We start from the raw sequence: 19,908 nt of genomic DNA, 5'->3' as shown, positions 1-19,908 counted from the left end.
GCCTTACTTTCCTGGCTGATGTTTGGTGGTCTAGAAAAGTAAACTTCAAGATCAGGGAATTACTTTCTCTTTCACCCTGACTTTTCTTGTGCAGGAGGCCATTTGGCATATCATCCCATATCGCATAAGCCTCCTAAAGAACAATGAACTCTTAATGAGGCCAGAACCCTTTTTATTGTCATTAACGTTTGTCAGCATCTATGATAGGAATTTTACCATCTGACATTCTTTCCCCAACTCACAGCTCATGATTGTGTGTCGTACATCTCCACTCATATAAGGAGGATTAAAAAGGCTGAGCCAAACCCTGTTAACAAAACAGTCCCCTGAAGGGCTATAATATTGCTCAGTGGTAATATCATCCCTATGCATTTTATCTTGTACATGAAATCTGGGCTAATTATCATTTTCTCATACAGTACATTTTAGACCATTGTGTTTTTGTGTCCCTGCCTAGTTCATTAAGCAGGGTTTTACAGCTCCTCTAGTAACAGGATTGCTATTGACACTTTCATTAGACCCATAATTCAAATGCTTGTCTGCCTTCCAAATGGAAGCCTCTCAGTCCAGAACCACAATCTGGCCACCGACCGTATGTTGGCTTTTAGAACTGTCATAAACTCATCATCACATTCAAGTTCTTGAAGGGTCAAAATCTGCTTTCTTGGTGAACTGTCTCCATCCAACAAACAGTCAACGTGTTCTCCAAGAATAGTCAGCCAAGCTTTTTCTGTCGCGCTCTGAAAACTCTTCCAGACAGTTCTCAGTATAGTGCAACTATAACACAAATAATCATTGCCTGTATTTAAATATTAATTCCCTGCTTCCTTCCTTCATTCATTCACTCATTCATTCTGTTATTTCACCATTTGAGATCAATATACCCAATACTACGGCAGATGTTGTGATGATTTAAAGATGAATAAGATAGTCTCTGCCTTGGAGTATCTTATAGTCTAATAGATGTGTATAAGTGGAATGTGAAAAATCTCACCACTAGGTTGCAGGCAATTGGAATGGCTATAATTGTAGATTGCTGTGCTCTGGCTGTTATCAACACTGTTTTTTCATCAGTGGTTGAAATGGAAATAGCTTCAACCAGCCTAGGTAAAACTGCTATATGTATGAAATATATCACAGAATATAACTTAAAAATGGATGAAGTGCAGTCCACAGAAATGATTCCAATGGGCAATAGAGACAAAGTGGGACTGGATCAGAGACAGCCAGTGCTCTGGTGATCATGAAAAACAGTTTATTTTTTATTGGTGTTTTGTTTTTCTCTCTGACATGGTTCAAGAAAAGGTCCAATGCAAATATTTGATTTAACTGACAATAAAGCTTTTTGGGAGTGTCTACTAGACAATGAAAATTTCTGCTTTTAATGTTTGAAGAAGTAACTTATCTTGGGCCTTTGTGAAGAAGCAGGAAATCTGAACAGACCTATGTAACTTCAGTGTGCAATTGAGGTTTTCAACCTTTACAAAATGCTTTTAGCTATTTAATTGAACATACAATTGTAGACCATCATTTCAAGGTACAGTTAATTATGTTTGATATAAAAGGCTGCTATGTGGTACTTTGCTTTTGCTTTTTGACCAATCAAATCACAGAGGGGGGAAAAACTTGTTTTGGGGCAGTTTTTATCTTCATGATATCTTTGCCTTTAAGAAGGAAAGAAAGAGAGGAAGAAATGGAAAAGACAAAAGTATAGTCTTGTACTATACTTTTTTGTTTCTTAGCCTTAAGTAAGCATGTATGTTTGATTACCTTCCTACAACCAAACCCATAGCTGGGACTCCTGAAAAAGAAAGGTTCTGTGCTGGAATGGACTCAGACTATTAAGCAGAAGTGTGTGAAGCTGGTGTCTATTGCTGATCAGGATAATGTGGCTTCATTTTGCAGTAATACGGCTGTGGTGATGGAAAATGACTTCAGCACTTTTCCCAGTGCATTTCATTCCACTGCATGTGCCTTCGTAAACATGTCCAATCGCGCGATGGAGGTCAACAACAATGTAGGGTTTAGAAATTGTTGCTTAGAAATCACACTCACTTAAATACCTGAATCTGTCCATCAGCCATGCCATAGCTTATTCCAAGCTTGTGCAGAAGAGTGATTTGCAATCTCCTTGCTTTTCATTTCAAGTAGCATCACTCACTTTAAGCCAGATATTCAGGCCTCTTCAGAAGCCTCGAAGGTGAAGGACAAGTAAGAAGAAGCTTATCAAATCTTTCACAACTGGGGCCAACTATACCTATTGCATCAAACTTGTTACATCTTTCTCTGGTATTTTATTTTAAAATCACACATTCTTCTTTCATGAGGCTAATAATGAGGATTTTGCCACATAGTTTCACAATTCCAATGGTTCTTTTTTGGTTTGCACATTTAATTGGTCATTCCCCAGGTTAAAAGCTGGGCCAAAATGACTGGGGTTAAAGGAGATGCTTTGCAAGTTCTTCTCCTTTGAGTTATCTTCCCCCATCTTTTATAAGCTCAGGTTGCATAACTAAATTCTGGTTTTGTTTTGTTTTTTTTCTTTTTCACTCACAGGGACTTACCAATTTGGGCTTCTTCCAGAGCTGAAAACCGATTACAAATATGAAACAGATTTCACTACTGGACTTGAATGCTATATAAAAAAACAATAAGATCTTCAAAACAATTGAAAAAGATCCTCACCAAAGAATAGATGGAATGTGAATGGCAAGATATCAAAGAGGTAAGAGGTAAATTTCTAATAAAAACATGTTTGTTATGTGGTCGGGTATATACAAATTATGTTTCTAGGCTAAGGGTAGCATTCTTTCTCAGTTAAGGGTCAGGTCAGGGAGGATCATTTCTAATTTAAAAAATATACCAGATGACCCACTTTCTTTTTTCTCTGAGTCTGTGGAGCACCATCTTGAAAACCTATATCCAGGATGAAAAGGGATCAAATTAGGGACAAAGGACAATAAAGCTCTTAAACCTTCTTTATCTCGATGTTGGGAGAAAGAAAAGGAAGGAAGGAAAAAAGAAAGGAAAGAAAGTGCAGCTTTCAGGATCTTGTTCAGTACCACTTACACATTTACTGAGTAAGAAGAAAAGAGCTATAGTTCTTCTCTTTACGTCTATAAACTCCACTTTACTTGAAGTATTCGTGATTTACCCTCTATGTATGGAGATACTACTTAGGAGTTCCGCCTTTCACTAGGAACATAGATAGCCCAAAAAGTGTGGTTTCGCTTTACTTTTTTCCCCTCCTCTCCTCCTCTTCTTCCCTTTTTAAAAGATACTAAAACCCTAGTTCTTCTGTGATATGAAACAGACCATCTCTTTGAAGACTTTTGAGCTATTTTTTTTTCCTTTTACTTGATTTTTCTTAGTAGAATCTTGGCCACAGAAATGTAATCCTGATAGACTTGTTGATTGGTCCTAGACTATATCACAGTCCCTAAACACATGAAATTAAAAAAAGAAAAAAGAAATCAACATTGTTCTGAAAGGAAGGTAGTTAAAATTCAGAAAGAGAGATTCTTTAATTAACTTAATAAAATTACTAATGGAAGCATTTTAACTGCTAAATTTAATTTACTTGTCAAGATATCAGGCTACAAAGAGGAGGGAAGAGTAGGAACTCTGCTTTCCATTATGATGTACTCTATTATAGAATAAATTTGCTTAAAATGAAATATATCACCAAAAGCCATCAATGACATCTTAATTTGGAACAGCCAGTTGAAAAGTAATTAGGCTATGAAGCAATCAGTTCTAGTAAATCAGTGTTTCCCTTTACATAAACATACTTTTTTTCTCTCTCTCTTTTTTCTATTTATATACAAGAAAGACTTTCAGGTAGTAGGCAGGCAAAGATGCTGATTCTTTTGGCTGTCGGTGTTTTTACTTTACATTACCAAGCTGTCAAAACAAAATGTTTTATGATGGGTTTAAAAAATGTATAAGCATCTGATTTGATTTAATGTTTATATTTATATGTTGAACTGAGGAGAGTTTGCTTATCATAGGGGTTTAAAAGATTTACATTTGTCTGCTTCTTACTTCCAAAATGCTTTCCAGATCCAGAGGCAGCCCTGACACCTTACTTCAATGAATGAGGCTCAGTCAAAAATCTAACAAGAGCCTTGCTTCTCCCTGCAGGGTCCCTCCTAAGTCATACAAATAAAAATGGAGAATGTGGTTGCTAATGATACATGGATGGGGATGAAGGTGGGAGTGGTTAAAATTATCTTTTTGTTCAGTATCTGACAGTTCACCATTAGTAATTTCTCGAAATGTAACGGCCTTCCTAGAAGTGTGTTTGCTTATTACTATGAGAAGCTAATAAGGGGGATGGGTGAAACAGAAAATAATCTGTATTTCATCTATCTTGTGAAAAGTTAACCTGATTTAGCTGAGGTGTCAAGAATCCCAGTATCAAGCGCTTTGTTATATATATCTTTATATACATCTTTTCTGATCACCTTGGTAAACCTCTGAAGAAGACATTTTCAGCTTCAATTTACAGACATGGAAATGGAGGCCCAGAGAGGTTAAATGACTCATGGAGATCACAGAGGTAGTTAATGGGAAAGCTGGGGCTAGAACGAGGGCTTCTGGGCTCCTGATACTGTTTCCACAACATCTGCTTCTGATGATAGAATCCCATCTGTTATATATGGAGGGGAAGAGGTGTGAGAAAAATAACTAGATGAGATATCAATCACTCAGCAAAATATTTATGAAGGACTTCATTCAGATATTAGGGGAGTCACCATTGTCACCAGCCCTGAAAAATCAGAGAGGATGATGAATTATGCCAAAGAGAAAATTAGCTCAGAAGATAGAGACTACCTGGCAATGTCATGCTTGTGTTAGTGTGTATTATTCTCCCGTGGTAGAGAATGGCATGAGAGAGGAAAATAAAGGACAGTTTTTTAGTGAAGAAAATAAGCTACACCTTGTTATGAAGGGAGAAATGTGGGGAAGCCTCTGAACCAGTTCCAGGCTGTGCCAGCATGTAAATCACTTAACAGTATGCAAATGACCTCACCCTTATAGACTAAATCATTTCCATTCTTTCCACTGCCTATTTAGAAGTGTGATCATTGATCACAACACTACAAGCTATGATTCCTAGTTGAAAAACACATTGGGAAGAAATCTAATATGTATGATACAATGAGATTATTAAGATTCATAATTGTAGATAGGTGTGAAGTAGCCTAAGACAATATAGTCTAAGTGCAAAAACAAAAGCAAACCTCTGTTGCACTGTAACAGTGAGAGAACTGAACAGACCACGGGACTGCAGGTAGCCTCTGCCTCTAGAATTCTAGTAAAAATACAGTTTGTCATCCCCAATGGCTGTTCAAGATCTGTGTATAACAGGACAATTGCCCTGGGAGTGGAGAAGGCAGGAACTATATAAAAATAGACAGAACAACTTAAAGTAGCAAAGAAAGATAAGGAGCGCAAAAATGGGAAATGAGATATTGCTAGTAAAAGAGGTTAGATGGAGTAAGGAGTTCTTTTATAAATGTATCAAGGAAAAAAGTGATCCTCAAGAGAAAAAAGACCAGTGAATAAATGAGAAGAGGAGGGTGTGAAATTAATGATGGCTGAGATATTGACCTCTTGCTTTAAGTCAGTTTTTAAGAGAAAAATGAGAAGAAAATTTGGACAGTTGGAAGGCAATAATGACTTTTAAAAATAGGTATCGACAAAGAGGATGAGGGGAAATTTAGAAAAAAATTAAACGTTGTGGCATATACAGATTGTAAGTTTCAGATAATATGCTTCCCAGGGAATTAGATTTCCTGCCTACCGACTAGGCACAGATATGGAAGAAAAACAATACAAACTAAAAAGATGTCAAATTCCTCCAAAAAAAAAAAAATGTTTCATATAACAATAGAATAATGGTGAGGTTGGCTAGGGGAGCAAACACAGGATAGGCTCCCTTAGTGTTATGTAAATTTTTGACATACTTAGTTATGCCTATGTGGCAATTCCAATTTTTAAAAATTTGGGGAAAATTTTTCTTTTATTTAACAAGTAAGGAAATAAATTCAATAACTCACATTAACTACTGTGTATTATGTCATTGTCCCATAGGAGAGAGTTGGAAAAATGATGCCGTTCCTAAAACATTATTAAGTATTAAAATATTGATTAAATATGTACGTGAAATTGGAAAATTCAGAGTACATTGAAAAGAAAAACTTCTGAAAGAAAGTTTAAGATCCAAATAAAATTTTCAAGGTTAAATCCTCAAAATCCAACTAATTCATAGGAAGCTATAAGATACTTGGAAATAATCATTCAGGGAAGTTTTTGTTGACGTTAGGTAATCATCTTTGTGTTAGTATTGGAGTTTTAAGGAGAGAGTAATTTATTGGAAGTACATTCATTTTTTTAAGTTTTATTTTTAAGTAATCTCTATACCCAATGTGGGGCTCAAACTCACAACCCTGAGATCAAGAGTCACATGCTATACTGACTGGGCCAGCCAGGTACCCCGTGGATATTTATTCTTAAGGGAAGATTGTGTTTTGGAATATTTACCCCTGAACAGTTTTGTTGGCATTTCTGTGTGGTGGGCTATCTTATTGACAGATTATAGTCATTGGCTTCTTGGTTTCTTTCATTTTCACTGTCCTCTTTTTCACCTGTTGTTCTTCAATAACTAAAATCTGGGATTTGTGCTATACCATTCCATTGACCCACTGTAACCACACTGCAAGAACCCTGCAGCACCTGCCTTCAAGCTGCTTAGAATCATAAGTCAAATGTATGGTTCATTGACAAGTCACGGCCACAGTGGGGAAGTGTAGAGGAATGTGAAGTCATATGCAAAGGAATGTGGCAAAGATGAGACTTGACCTCCTCCCTGAAGAATACATGGAATTTAGACACATGGCACAGAGTGGGGAGAGAGAAAATTCCATAGACTGCAGCAGTTAGGACAAAGGTCTAGATAGAGAAGTGGATCTCATGAGAGACTGGGAAATAGATCTTTTTTGGTGGAGCAGATTCTTAAAATGCAACAGGTGCATCTGTGATGTGGTAGGGCTGTTTGTAATCTGAAGAACTGAACATAAATCACTGCTCTGACTTTTGGAAAAGTCATTTTCTCTCTCTAATGGTCGTGGTCTCCTTTTGTAAAATGGGGGTCATTACTCTCCTGCAGTGCTGCCCTGCTGGGTGCCAGCCAGTAGAAGAGTCATGGGGTATGATCAGTTTCTTGCTTTTCATCCAACCTTCTGCTTTGCTTTCACTGGAGCTCTGTTCCTCAACAGTTATTTTGTGCCTAAGAGGCATCTGACTCCTGGCATAGTGCAATTAAGCCATTTCCTTTTGCTAATTTATGGTTTCATATTCCTTCCAAGATTTTTAAGCAGTCTCAATGTTTTCTGTTAACTTTTGATATTTATTACAATCATTCCCAAGTGGGGTACAAGGGGGATAACCTGCTTCCCTATTGGGTTGTGACTGTGAAGTTAAGGCAGAGAATTTATGCTGAGAAAAGGGATGATTCCATTCCATCTACAGAATGATGGAGATTCTATTTCTGATGACTAGAATAGTGGCAGATTGTGAATGCAAGGTGGGTGGACATAGCTGATTCTTTTACATAAATCAGACCCCAAATCCAATAAGGGATGTCAGCCTTCATCACTGAAAGTGGTTTCTGAGCACTACTGAAGATGGGAGGAAGGGGTAGAGGGAAGAAAAGGAAGGAAGATAGGAAGTGAAAGAAAGGAGGGAGGGAGGCAGAAAATAAAAAGAAAAACACATAGGAAATCACATTTTTTTAAGAACTAATTTTGAAGCTATGCTAAAGCCCTTGGGCATAATTGTTCGCAGGGTGAAAGAGACCTTCATTTCATTTTTTTCTGTTGTTCTTCTCTACATGTCTCTATTTACAACAACCTTGCCCTTCCTTATTGCAAGAATAGGTGAAAATTGCTGGTCCATTTTTTTGTTTTTTTCATTGGTGGTTTTAGCAAAATCATTATACATAGTAAATTCTCTGTGAAATCCTTTTTAAAAAATGTACGGTATATTATTCAGTAAATATTTATGACCACTATGAATTTCTGGAACGAAGTGTATATTAAATCAAATAAACATGAAGCAAACATTTACTAAGTACCTACTCTGTGCTAGGCTTTGGGCTACCTATACAAAACAACAATAACAACAAAACATAGTCCCTGCCCTCATGGAGCTCTAGAACTATATATGCTAGAACTTTCTGTACTCTAGAACTTAGTCCCAAACTCTCAGAAAATCAAAGTAGTTTCATGTGGCAATGTACATATAGAAAGAACTGAAAACTACCTGACCAAAAACTGAGATGCTAATAAGTAACAGATAATGGTAAAAAGTATCTTCCACTTAGTTAGAATCAATGTTATTAGGAATAAATAGTTATTTTCTCAACTGGCTATTTTAAAGTGTTTTAAAAAGGTTACTTCCAATTAAACCTAACTTATGGCTCAAAGGACATAAAAAATAAAATTGTGTATGATTCAGTAAACAATAAATATGAAGAATGCTACAAACTGAAACTGGTAAGAGTCAGCCAAAGCTATACTCAGAGGTGAAGTAATAGCCTTAAATATTTCATTTTCTTGGTGAAATAAAGGATAATTACAAATGAATTAAAAGTAAAACTCTGGAAATTAAACAAATATAAAAATATGATGAAGTAAGAAAGATAAAAATAGTGAAAGAATCAGAAATCTAAAAATAGTAGAAGTGATGAATCATCTCTATATATTAGCAAAAACTATTTTATTTATATAATACAATGTTTATATTTATCATATAAATTAAATTTATATATTATATATTTTTATATCAAAATATGTTAATTAATTTATTTTGTACATGATTTTATTAATTGATAAAAGCTTGTCCCTTTTAATAAAGGCGGTAACCACAAACAAAATTAGAAATGGGAGCATGAGTTTTAGAATGGATTCAGGGACTGTAAAAATCATAAGAGAGTTATGCAAAGTTATGTTCCAATAAGTTTGAAAACCTCAGTGAAATGGAAGTATTTTGGAAGAATGTAAATTACCAAAAATGTTTAAGAGTAATTGGAAAGAAATAATTAAAGCAGTAGCCAAAATGAAATAAGTAACTAACCAGCTAAATACAATTTTGAACAGTGATTAATGTATTAAAAGTGTTAGTACTAAAACAAATCCTGGGAACTTCAAAAGCCAATTAATTTTAAATTATTCCTAAATGTAGAAGAACATCAAAATTACCTAATTTTATTACTCTAGCATTACTCTGATACCAAAAATAAAGGTAGTAATATAATACAATAAAAAACATCTCTAGACCTCCTGCAGTTGTAAATATAGATACAAAAAATGAAATAGGCATGAAATAAAATGATTCAACAGTTCCTAATATGAATGGTCTTCTCATCATGGTGGGTAAACTCAGGATGCATCTGAGAAAAAGATGAGGAGGTCGTTGCATTTTTTATTCTTTCTCGGAAGAGGACTAACTCTCGGGAAAGCGGTAGGCAGGTGGAGTAGCTTCATCAACTCTGTGACAGAATTGAAGATCACAGAAACAATTAGACAGAATGTGTCTTCAGGAAATGATTTGATTCTGGATATATTTGCTTCAATATAGGGATTGGGGTTAAAGTCATGGAGCAGTCAAGCTTTATTTTTTATTACTTCTACTATTTTTAAAGTCAACATTTACTTCACAGAACAATTATAAATCAGTGTTCTATATTAAATCTCCAGTATAAACAATTCATGTGGTAGGTACTGTGTGTGATTCAAAGAGGTGAAAGAAATTTTTAATTGCCATAAACCTCATGCAAGGTGGACACCTCCATCGTATTTGTTAGTGATCTTGTTCCTTCTCTTTCCACTGTATCATACCCATTTCAAAGGTCTAGCTCCCTCTTCCTCCCCTTCTCCTCCCCACCCCCCACCCCCGTCTGTCTCCCTCTTTCTCTCTGTTACTCTCTGCCTCTCTCTCTCTCTGTCTCCCTCCTCTCTTTCCTTTCCTCCCCCACCCCCATGTCTCTGATTCTTTGTATTTTAGGGGAGTTTGATAAGCAGGGCCTTTGTCAAGAGAAACCTGAATGGCACCCTCTTAGAGAGGAAAAAGCTGCCTTTAAGTGCCATTCTTAATTTATGGGTAAGAGCTGCTACTGTACCTGTGTGAGGTTCCCACGAGAGTTTCACTAAATGTGTCTCTGCCAATACCAATGACCGAAAGAGACCTTCCATTAACTTCTGAATTAGCCAAATGGGACAGAGCTTAATCTAATATGTGTTATTTCATTTTCTAGGTTACTTGTTTTAAAGGAAATAAAGTATACTCATAGGCTGTCTAAAACCGTCCTGGGAGATGTGCATGGAAGGACTCCATCTAAATAGTATCGGCTTCTGAGAAAGCTGGGTGCATGCCTGAGGGCCCAATTTAGCTTGGTGGATGCCTTTCTCACAGTAGGCAAAGCAAACCCCTAATTCCAAAGAGCTTTGAGAGAAATTGCACATTAGTGAAAATGATGCGTGCTTGTGCTGAAGTTTTAAGATGCTATGTGTCAGGAGGCTTTTTCCTCTATTGATATCTCCACCAATGCCTACTTGAATTCTGTGTGGAGGTGGCATTCTTCCCAGTGACCATGATCTCTCCTCTTTGGCCTGGTGTGACCAGTATTGTGAGCAGCCCAGCCATCATCAGAAGCAGATTGGAAACTGCTTCTGTAACACCAGAATTCAGACTGGCTTCTGAGGAGACGGAGTGGATAGTGGAAAGAGAACCAGACTCCCTGCCTAAAGACTGAGTTTCTTTCTCAGCCAAGGTAATAAAGGCTGAGTAACCTTGAACATAACTCCCCCTGTGCCTCAGTATCTTTATCTATCAAATGGGGATAATAATTTTTGCTCTGCATATTTTCCATGATTATTATATTGATCAAATGAGATAATGAATATAAAAGTGTTTGCAAACTACAAAGCTCTATAGAAATTTAAGTTATTTTTAGTGTGATATGGCATATGGAATGGTCCAACAGGTTTCTGAGATCTTGTAGGTATCTTGGCAATGTCTTCTTGACTCTCTAGGATTTTCGTGAAAGCAAAATTTGCTAAACAGAGCTAGATGCATGCAGCTCTCTCTCTCTCTTTTTATAGCCATCCTTCCCAACTGCCAACCCTATTCATGGGACTTAGGAATGTGCCAAGGTTAGAAGACTCAGACATGGGGTGTGAGCCATAACTTCTAAATCAGTTCTGGAAGGATGCCAGACCATCAGTTTAGAAAAGTGATTTGAGTGTCTTCCTGAGGACAAAGAATTACTTAGAGAGTGTATCTTTCAAGAACATGTTATTGAAACTTGGAAAAAAGAGTTTTAAAACATGAGAACACTAGTATTAAAGGCACTCTAAACCAATTACAGCATATTTACTTGGATTTCAATGGGCGGGATACCCTTTTCATTATTTGCAAGCTTCAAGAACATTAGAAACACTTCACTGAAGACAATGTAATATCCAAATCTGAAGTAGGCTGTTGTTTGTCCATTTAATCCACTTTCTTGCTTTTACCTTCTTCATGAAGGCAGAAGAGCACTTGTATGTTTTTAGAATGCACAATGTACCCTGAGTAGGCAGTGTACTTTTGGATAGTTAGCACCCTTTGTCCCCTGAAAAAACATACTGTGTTGTACTTACCCTACCCTGGGGTTCCAAGGAGTTGCTATGTTGGAATAGAAACCATGATAGGGACAGGTTTAGACCCCTGAGCTCTTAGCACAGAAAGGCTTTGTCATTTCCAAGTGCTTAAAGATCATTCTCCATGCTTCAGGGAGAGTTTCCTTGGGACCACGGATGAAAGATGGGGATAAAAGGCTTAGAGGCCTGAGGGAGACTTATGTTCAGAGGTGCCCAGTATGTTAAAGACTTGCTATCCACACGGCGTTGACTACCTCAGGCTAATGCAGTGGCTTTCAGGGTTTTAGTGCCCTTTAGACAGACAATGGTCATTGAACAGAGAGAGAATATCTACTTTTTCCCTGGTAGCTTCTCTGTATGTGTTTGAATTGAGTTTGGAGACTGTGAATCACTGCATATCCTCAAACTGTGGCCCTTTTCCTCGTGCCAATCAAAAATGCCCAATCTGCACAGTGTTTTCCTTTGAATCCTATTTTTCTCCCACTTCTTTGGGGTAGAAGGCTCTCCCACTTAGAAGGACCCCAACAATCTGTTCTGCCACACAATGGCTCATGGTGCCACCCTGTTTCATGCCAACTTTGCAAGCCTTACATTGCAGTGGTACCTTGGTCCTGCTTCAGTGTGGATAGACCCATCCTATGCATCAACACTTGACTCAGAGTCTTTTGACACGAGGATTGCTGGGTACCACCTTCTAGAGTAGCTCCCCAGAGACAACAGTCAGACTGAGGGGGCCTCTGCCAAGACTTCTGAGGCTCTCTTCTCTCTTGGCTCTCCTCCTCTCACTGAGCTCCTGGTCTGCATTTGATTCCTGCCTCTGCTGTCACTGTCTCTGTGACTTTAAGCCAGTTATGTCATGCCCCTCTGGGGAGATAACTCCTCATCTTCTTAAGCAGGGAAGGATAACTGCTATAACATTCCGTTTCCCTTATTGATTGTAACAATGACCGAAACACAGTAAGGTCAAAAGTCTGAGTTGGTTTATAGTCAGTCCGTAGCGGGACGGTGTCCCACAAAAGCATTCAAAGACCTCAACCAATGGCAGCTCTGCTATTGGCAGCCTGTGGTTTTCAGGGTCACAAGACATCAAGGGTTCCAGTCTAGAGAAGAAAGGACACATGGGGAGTCTGTACTGTCTTCTTAAAGGTGCTGGTCCAGAAGTGGCACACATCACTTCTCGGTCTAGAGTATTGACAAATACTACTCATAAAGCCATGTGAGGGGCAGGGTGGCCGATCAACAGTTCCACAGTATGGAAGGAGGACAGGAAGGAGAACATTTTGGGGTACAGCTGCCTCTGCAACACATAGCACCTCTGGCCAGGTTCCTTGGGCTGCTATTAAATGCAGTCATTATGAGCATGGGCTAATTTTGAATTTTCTTCTGCCACTTACTAGTTTCATGATGATGATAAGTAACTAAACAGCTTGGACTTCTATTTCTCCATCTTTAAATGGAGATAATTTAATACTTACCTGGTGGGATTATTGTGAGGACTGAGTGAGTCAGTTCCCACAGGGCTTAGGAGAGATCATGGCACCATAATCACTCAATAAATGTTAGTGGTTCAGTCTTCTGTGAGTTCTTGTTAAGATTCAAGATTGAGGCTTATGATAGATTGGGGTATTTATTCCCTTTGTGATGACTTGTGAAACAGGGTGCTTTTGTACTTCACGGTGACTTTAATAATAGCAATGCCCTTTTCCAGAGGTCATAAACAATCTAAAATTCTAAATGCAGATTCAAACTAAGAGAGAGAGAAAGGGAGGAGAGGAAGGGTAGAGGGAGGCAGACAGACAGACTCCCCATTGGCCTGAGTGAGCCTTTCTTGGAAATGTGCTGCAGTGGAAACTTTTTATTTGGTCTTCATTCTTCCCCCAGTTGCTTCCCCTTCATAAGGTCAGACCCATACTGTGGTCTGAAGGCTCTCCCTCCCTTCTCCAGCTCCCTCCCCTTCTTCCTCTGGGGGCGTTTCTTCTTCTAAACTTCTCACACATTTAATCCCTTTTTGACATCTACTTCTTAGAGAATAACACACTAAGTATTTCACATATATGTACTCAACATAAAATGAAGCTCTCCCCAGTTGTCCTTATGCAAACCATAACAAACTCTCTCTCTGGTTTTCTGTAACATCACTTAATATAAAGCTCTTGGCAACATCTCACTTATGTGGGCAGTGGCTAGTTTTCTATAACAGGGCTACCTTCCTCTGGGTGCAGCCTGTAGAACGTGTGCGAAGAAGACAGAAAAACCTGTCCTACCACTGGACTTAATGCTTTTAGACCATAAAGCATGCCAGAGTGGGTCAGACAGTGCCTACGACAAGGCAACAAAGGGATGCATGCAGGAGCACCTGCTGGCTCCTCCGTGGCAGTGTGTTTTGAGCAGTGCTGAGTGAGCATCTGCCTGGCACCGTGACCGGTGCTGGGACTACATAGACAAAGGCCCACTCCCTGCCCTCACAGTGCTCACGGGCTGGCTGTGGACAGACAGTTCAACAGGTAATTGCAAATTCTCTTGGTGGATGCTAGGTGAGAATAAATTCTGGGTGCTGAGGAATTACAGGAGAGAGCCCTTTATGAAGGAGGGAGTCAGGGAAGGTGACCTAGGGAAGGTGAAAGCTGAGCTGGGGGCTCATCAGAGTTGCCTAGAGGCTGAAGGGAGGTGAAGAGCAGCTGGTGTCTGGGTTGGAGTGCATCACAGAATGGAGAACATCCAGTCAGTCCTCCTGGGCAGCTGGTGGGGTCAGGCAGGGGCCTGGAAGATGGGCAGGAGCCAGCTTCAGTACTCTACAAAGGGAGAACTATAAAAACTGCTATAATATAGTGGGATAGATGCCTTCATAGGGCCTTAGATCTAACAGCATAACGCTATTGTCACCAGACAAATGGACGTGTGCTGTCTCTTAAAACCCCAATATCAGAATGGCTTTATGGAAATTATAAGAAAATGGAGAAATATTAAAAATATATTTTTCAATTTTCAGTTAGCCACCTCTTGGTGGCTCAGTTTGCTGCTTTCTGTAAAAAGCAGTACTTTCATTTATTCTGAAAATGTATTCATTAAGCTTCAAGGAATGGGGTGTAGTGTGGGGTATGTGACCAGACACTTAATAATAACATCCTGGACTTTGTTAATGATTTCATATTCAACCAGTCCTTTAAAAAATCTTGAATTGCGTCATGTTCTCCTTTAGCCTTTGTCATTACATATGATGATGAAGAGTCCTGCTTCTTTATCTCCCCCTTTCCTGTTCTTCCTTTTTTCCTTCCTCATTTTATCTTCCTACTTTGTCACCTTCCTTTCAACCAAGCTCTGAACAGATGGTTTCCAGCTTCAGTGTCCCCTGAGGGTGTGAGAAGCTCTTTGCTCTGTCTCTGCTTCCCTCACACCAGCCAGGGTAGCCACATTTGACCATCACGTTCTTAACCCTTGGCTTTCAGTAGAACATGGGCTATATGCAGGCCTGACTCCGCATCCCATCCTGTTGTATGGACCTGGTATCTACCCCTCCCTCTCTCACATTGCTCCTGAGAACAGCCAGCCCCCATCCCAGTTCTAGAAAATGTCCTGTAATACATGGTTCCGTGGAACAGCTCAGAGTTCCTAGTTGGCTGTTCCTACCTAATGATATTGGGTGCATTTCTGTCTCCTTCCTCATGTGGCCTTTTTGGTAAGCTGACCCAGAATGGCTTTTAAGAACTTGCTGCTGTGAGTGGGCCCCAAACAGTGGGGCTCAGATCCTTGGAGTAAACCAACCTCATTAGAAAAACCCAGAATATGAAAAGCTCTGTTAATCTGTCAAAATATAGAGTTTTCAGTGACATGCTTTTAAAATAGCATGCCCCTTATATATAAAAATATTGTTCCATTTCTACTTAGCTTTCCGAATGTATGTATTATGTAAAGCAAGACCCACCTGTGTAGTTTCCCAAGGCTCCGGGTCCTGTTACTTCTACTGCTGCTTCATTCCTCCGCTACTGAAAATAAACGTGTGAAAGACTTGCCACACGCCAGGATATTTTATTTTAAGCTAATTGGACACAAATAATTTTAATTTGGGTTATGATCCAAGTGAAGCTGTAAGTGAACTCCTATTTTAAGCCAAATCTATCTCTCTGAGTGACCCCACCAAATTTTTTTCTGCCATTGAAGAGCGTGCTCCTTCTCACCCTTTTAGATTCTGCTAGCACAGATATTCTTTAAAAAACAGGTAGGCTTCTCTGGGCTATGTGGTTCTTCTTTGTCTGCCTGGTGCTGTTGAAGGGCAAAGGGCATTTGAAAGCATTGGTCTTCACATAATGCTACCACCTTGCTCTTAGCTTCTTCCATCACCACATGAAAGTTGCCGTTAAAAAACACACATCAAAGAGCGAGTCCCATTGAAAAGGCAAGCGCTGCCTGCTGAGCTGGCATTCAGAGCCAGGGCTTTTGTTTCAGTGGTGACTCTGACTCTCCTCCACCGAGTTTCCTGTTAACTCTGGTGTGGGTTCTGACTCGCTCTTGATGATATTGGAGTGTGTGTTTGTGGCGCTCACTTTTAATCAGTGCATTTGAGTTTCTGAAGTAAGAACTTCTTTCTACAGCAGGTTGAAACTTTTGAATGGAAACATCATGTTTGGCTAGATTTGAACTTAGTCCAGAGATACAGTTTTAAATCTGGGTTCCCAAACCTACCACACATTTCAGGAAGGGAGATTTTCCTTTAATTTTTTTTTTCTTTTCTCCCTTTATTGATGGTTTGATAAGTATGCTCATCTTTTGGGACGGATTTATGTAGGGACGATGGCAAGAAACAGTGTCTGGCTCTTTGCATCCAACTTGGTTCTCCTTGCCCCGCCCCCACCCCTCCCTGCCATTCTGTCTGCAAAGAGTGAGGGATTAACTTTCAGCTGGCTGAGCCACTGATCTACAGCCAGTGGGCATCTGCTGCTAGTTCAGAAGGTTAGGCTGAAGTGGGCATTGCATTACTCACAGAGACTTACAAGTCTCTGAAAATATTATAGATGTCTCTTATTAGATTTCCCAGCCAGCTACAGGTGGTTAACAGGATGCTCTTCTGCTATATCCTTGCTGATGGGCCATCATTTGTCCATCTTGAGTGTCCAGGATTCCAGACCACCATTTTTTAAGTGGCAGCCAGTTCCCCCATTAGAACTAGGCAAAGTTGTGAACTAGACAAAGTAGGCCTTTCCAGACTTCTCCTTGGTCCTCTTTTGCTCTCCTCTGTACTCCATCCCATCTTCAGACCCACTCACTCTGCAAACAAAACAAGTTCATATAGTCAATAATATTGTAATAACTTTGTATGGAAGCAGATGGCAACTATACTTACATGGGTAGGCATTTTGTAATATATATAAATGTTGACTCTCTATGTTACACACCTGAAACTAATGTAACATTGTATGTCAGCTATGATTCAATTAAAAATTTGAAAAGCGAGTGCTCAATTTTAGAGCTTTGTGAACTTCAGTGCAGATCTTAGCTTGTCCACTGCTTTCCACAGTTCTCTCCGTAGAACCGTTTCCTGCCTCCCAATCCCTGCCCTGTGCTCCAAGCAGAGCAGTGCTTCCATTTTTACACATTTTTATCTTCTGAACACTTACGAAGAATTAAAGGTTGACTTAAGGAAAGAAGTATACTGCTAAAATGTCTTCAAAATTCACCTGTTCTATTCTAACATTCATTTTATAAACGAGGAAAATGACTTCCAGGGTGGTTATAATCCTTGACCAAGTTAATTTCGTGACAGAGACAAAATTAAAAACCAGATTTCCTAAACAACAAAATAAAACCGAAAAAACAAACAACAACAATAAAAAAGCCAGATTTCCCAGAGTTGTCCTCCTGTGTATTTCCTTTTATATAACCCTACAGAAAACATTTTTGACCCTTGGGGCTTTTACATTTTGAACGGAGTCAAAATTGAAGTTCATGTTTGATAAAACTTATCAAACCTTATAAATGAGCTTTAGGTATAAGCCATCAGATGGAGAGTTTGTGTGCTCATATGTGCAATGGCAGCTTCAAGATTCTCCTGGAGAATGAAATTGCAAAGTATAGGGTGGCCACTTGCTTTGTCCCTGAGTGGTGGCATCCGTGGTGCTTCCTCTACATTTCTACAGCAAGAATCACAAGCATTTGCTACCTAGTTGAAGTGCCTATATTCCATGAGAACTTTAAATTAGAAGTAGCTTCTGTCTGCAGTGATTATTATGCCTCATGAGAAGATTCAGGGCATGCTCCTGAATGAGTATGAGAGAGCATGAAGTCCTCCATTAAACCTGAAGTCCGCTCCACAATATCAGATTGCACCAAGTATAGGCAAACCTCTGAGATTTCCACAAAAGTTTCCACCATTTAAATCTCATTTCTTTAAATCTGGATTTCTTTCCTCATCAGTTCTACACAAACCCTCATTTCCTTAGTGATATATTCATGAAACAGTGTATCTCCACTCTTGGGTAGCAATTCTAATAAGAATGGCTAATTTCTATCTGTGGAAGAAAAAGTATCATTACAATGTAAACTGGATTTGCAGCCTATGTTGTAGAACGACATATGGCTTTCTTGAGAGATAGAGGAGTTACTTTGAAATTTTTGTTGCTATCCCTAGTGAATGTGAATTGTACACATGATAATCTTTCTGTACATTTATATAATGCTCTATTAATTTATAAAGCATTATAAAATACATTATTTTGTTGGATCCTCAAAACCAATCTGCCAACTAGTTGAAGCAGTTGGAGCCAGGATGTTGAGAGTTAGAAAGGTAGAATCACTTTTCAGGATGGGAACATGAGTCTACACTAACAAGCTTTCACATTTTGGGAAGCAGTCACATGCTGGAGAACTGAATTGCTGCAGTTAAGTGAGAGCTGTGGTTATTGCACTACTCTTACTGTCCAGCAGGAGGCAATAGAGTTAAAGTGGCTTTCCATTTTCCACATAGTAGTCAGCAAGCACTACCTTTCCCCAGCAAGCATTACCTTCCCCCAGTACTTTACTCTCATTACTCAGATGTTAATTTCCCTCCACTTCAACCCCTCCTGGCCTCCCACCTTATTATACTTGATTTTTGAAGTGGAAGGATAGAACTGATGCTGATGTGTAAAGTTTGCTTGATATTCTGCTATCTTCATTCATTCCTTCAAAAATATTTAATCAGCTTCTATGATGTGCTAGATACTAGGTAGCAGGGTGGAGATATAACATTGAACAAAACAGACACAATTCCTTCCGTCATGGAGCTTACATTCCTGGGGTAAGGGCAGATTTTCTATCAGTCAAGGGTTTTGCTTGCAAGCAATCCATTTTAAAATTGGTCAACAACACAGAATCGATGGGAAGTTCAAGTTCAGAAATGGGCAAGCTCTAAATGAGGCTAGGCAGCAGGGCAACACAAAGTTCTGCAGGAAGAGTCTGGTTAATAATGCATGCCACTGCCACTAATGCCCTAGACATTTGGCTCTAATGTAGTCCCATTCTTGACTTTTACCCTGAATGATTTCTCAACTATCCCTATGTCTTTGTTTTACTTCCTTAAGATTTAAAATCTTGAGTAGAAATGTTAGATTATCTGAGTCTACACTCTAGCTGCTAGCCATGTGGAAGGGGCATCTGAAATCTTCATAGCTGTAGTGGGAGACAAAGCTTATCCTTTCATCAACATCCCCCTGTTATTATACCTCAAGCATTATATTCTTTCGCAATTGTGAAGGGCCATGCAAATCATGATAAGAATTTTTAAATATTATACTAAGTGCAACAGGAAGCCACTGAAGTGCTTTAAGGTAGAAAGTGATATGGGTGGATTTACATTAGAAAAAGAAATTTCTATGGTATTCTTGAAAGTCTAAAACAGAAACTTGACAGCAGTATGCTTTCAACAAACATTTGAAAACTAACTTTCAATTATTTTTATTTAAATTATAATTGTTAAAATAATACATGCATATTGTATTAATTTAGTCTAAATAACGCTAGTTGCTGTAATAATGCCCAACTTGTGGTGGCTTATTTTATTTCTTATTCACATAAGAATAAGTCCAGTGCAAGTGTTGCCAGCTAACAAGTAGTCTTCAGTATGGTCCTTCAGGGACCAAGGTTCCTTCTATCTGGTGGAACCACCGCCCCTCTCAGCCTTGGATTCTTTTACTGGAACCTTGTATATGAACAGGAGTCAAGGAAAGAG

The sequence above is a fragment of the Ursus maritimus genome, unplaced genomic scaffold (assembly GCF_017311325.1).
Source record: "Ursus maritimus isolate PB19 unplaced genomic scaffold, ASM1731132v1 scaffold_6, whole genome shotgun sequence".
In the NCBI taxonomy this organism is placed as follows: Eukaryota; Metazoa; Chordata; class Mammalia; order Carnivora; family Ursidae; genus Ursus; species Ursus maritimus.
This window is presented reverse-complemented; position numbering follows the sequence as displayed.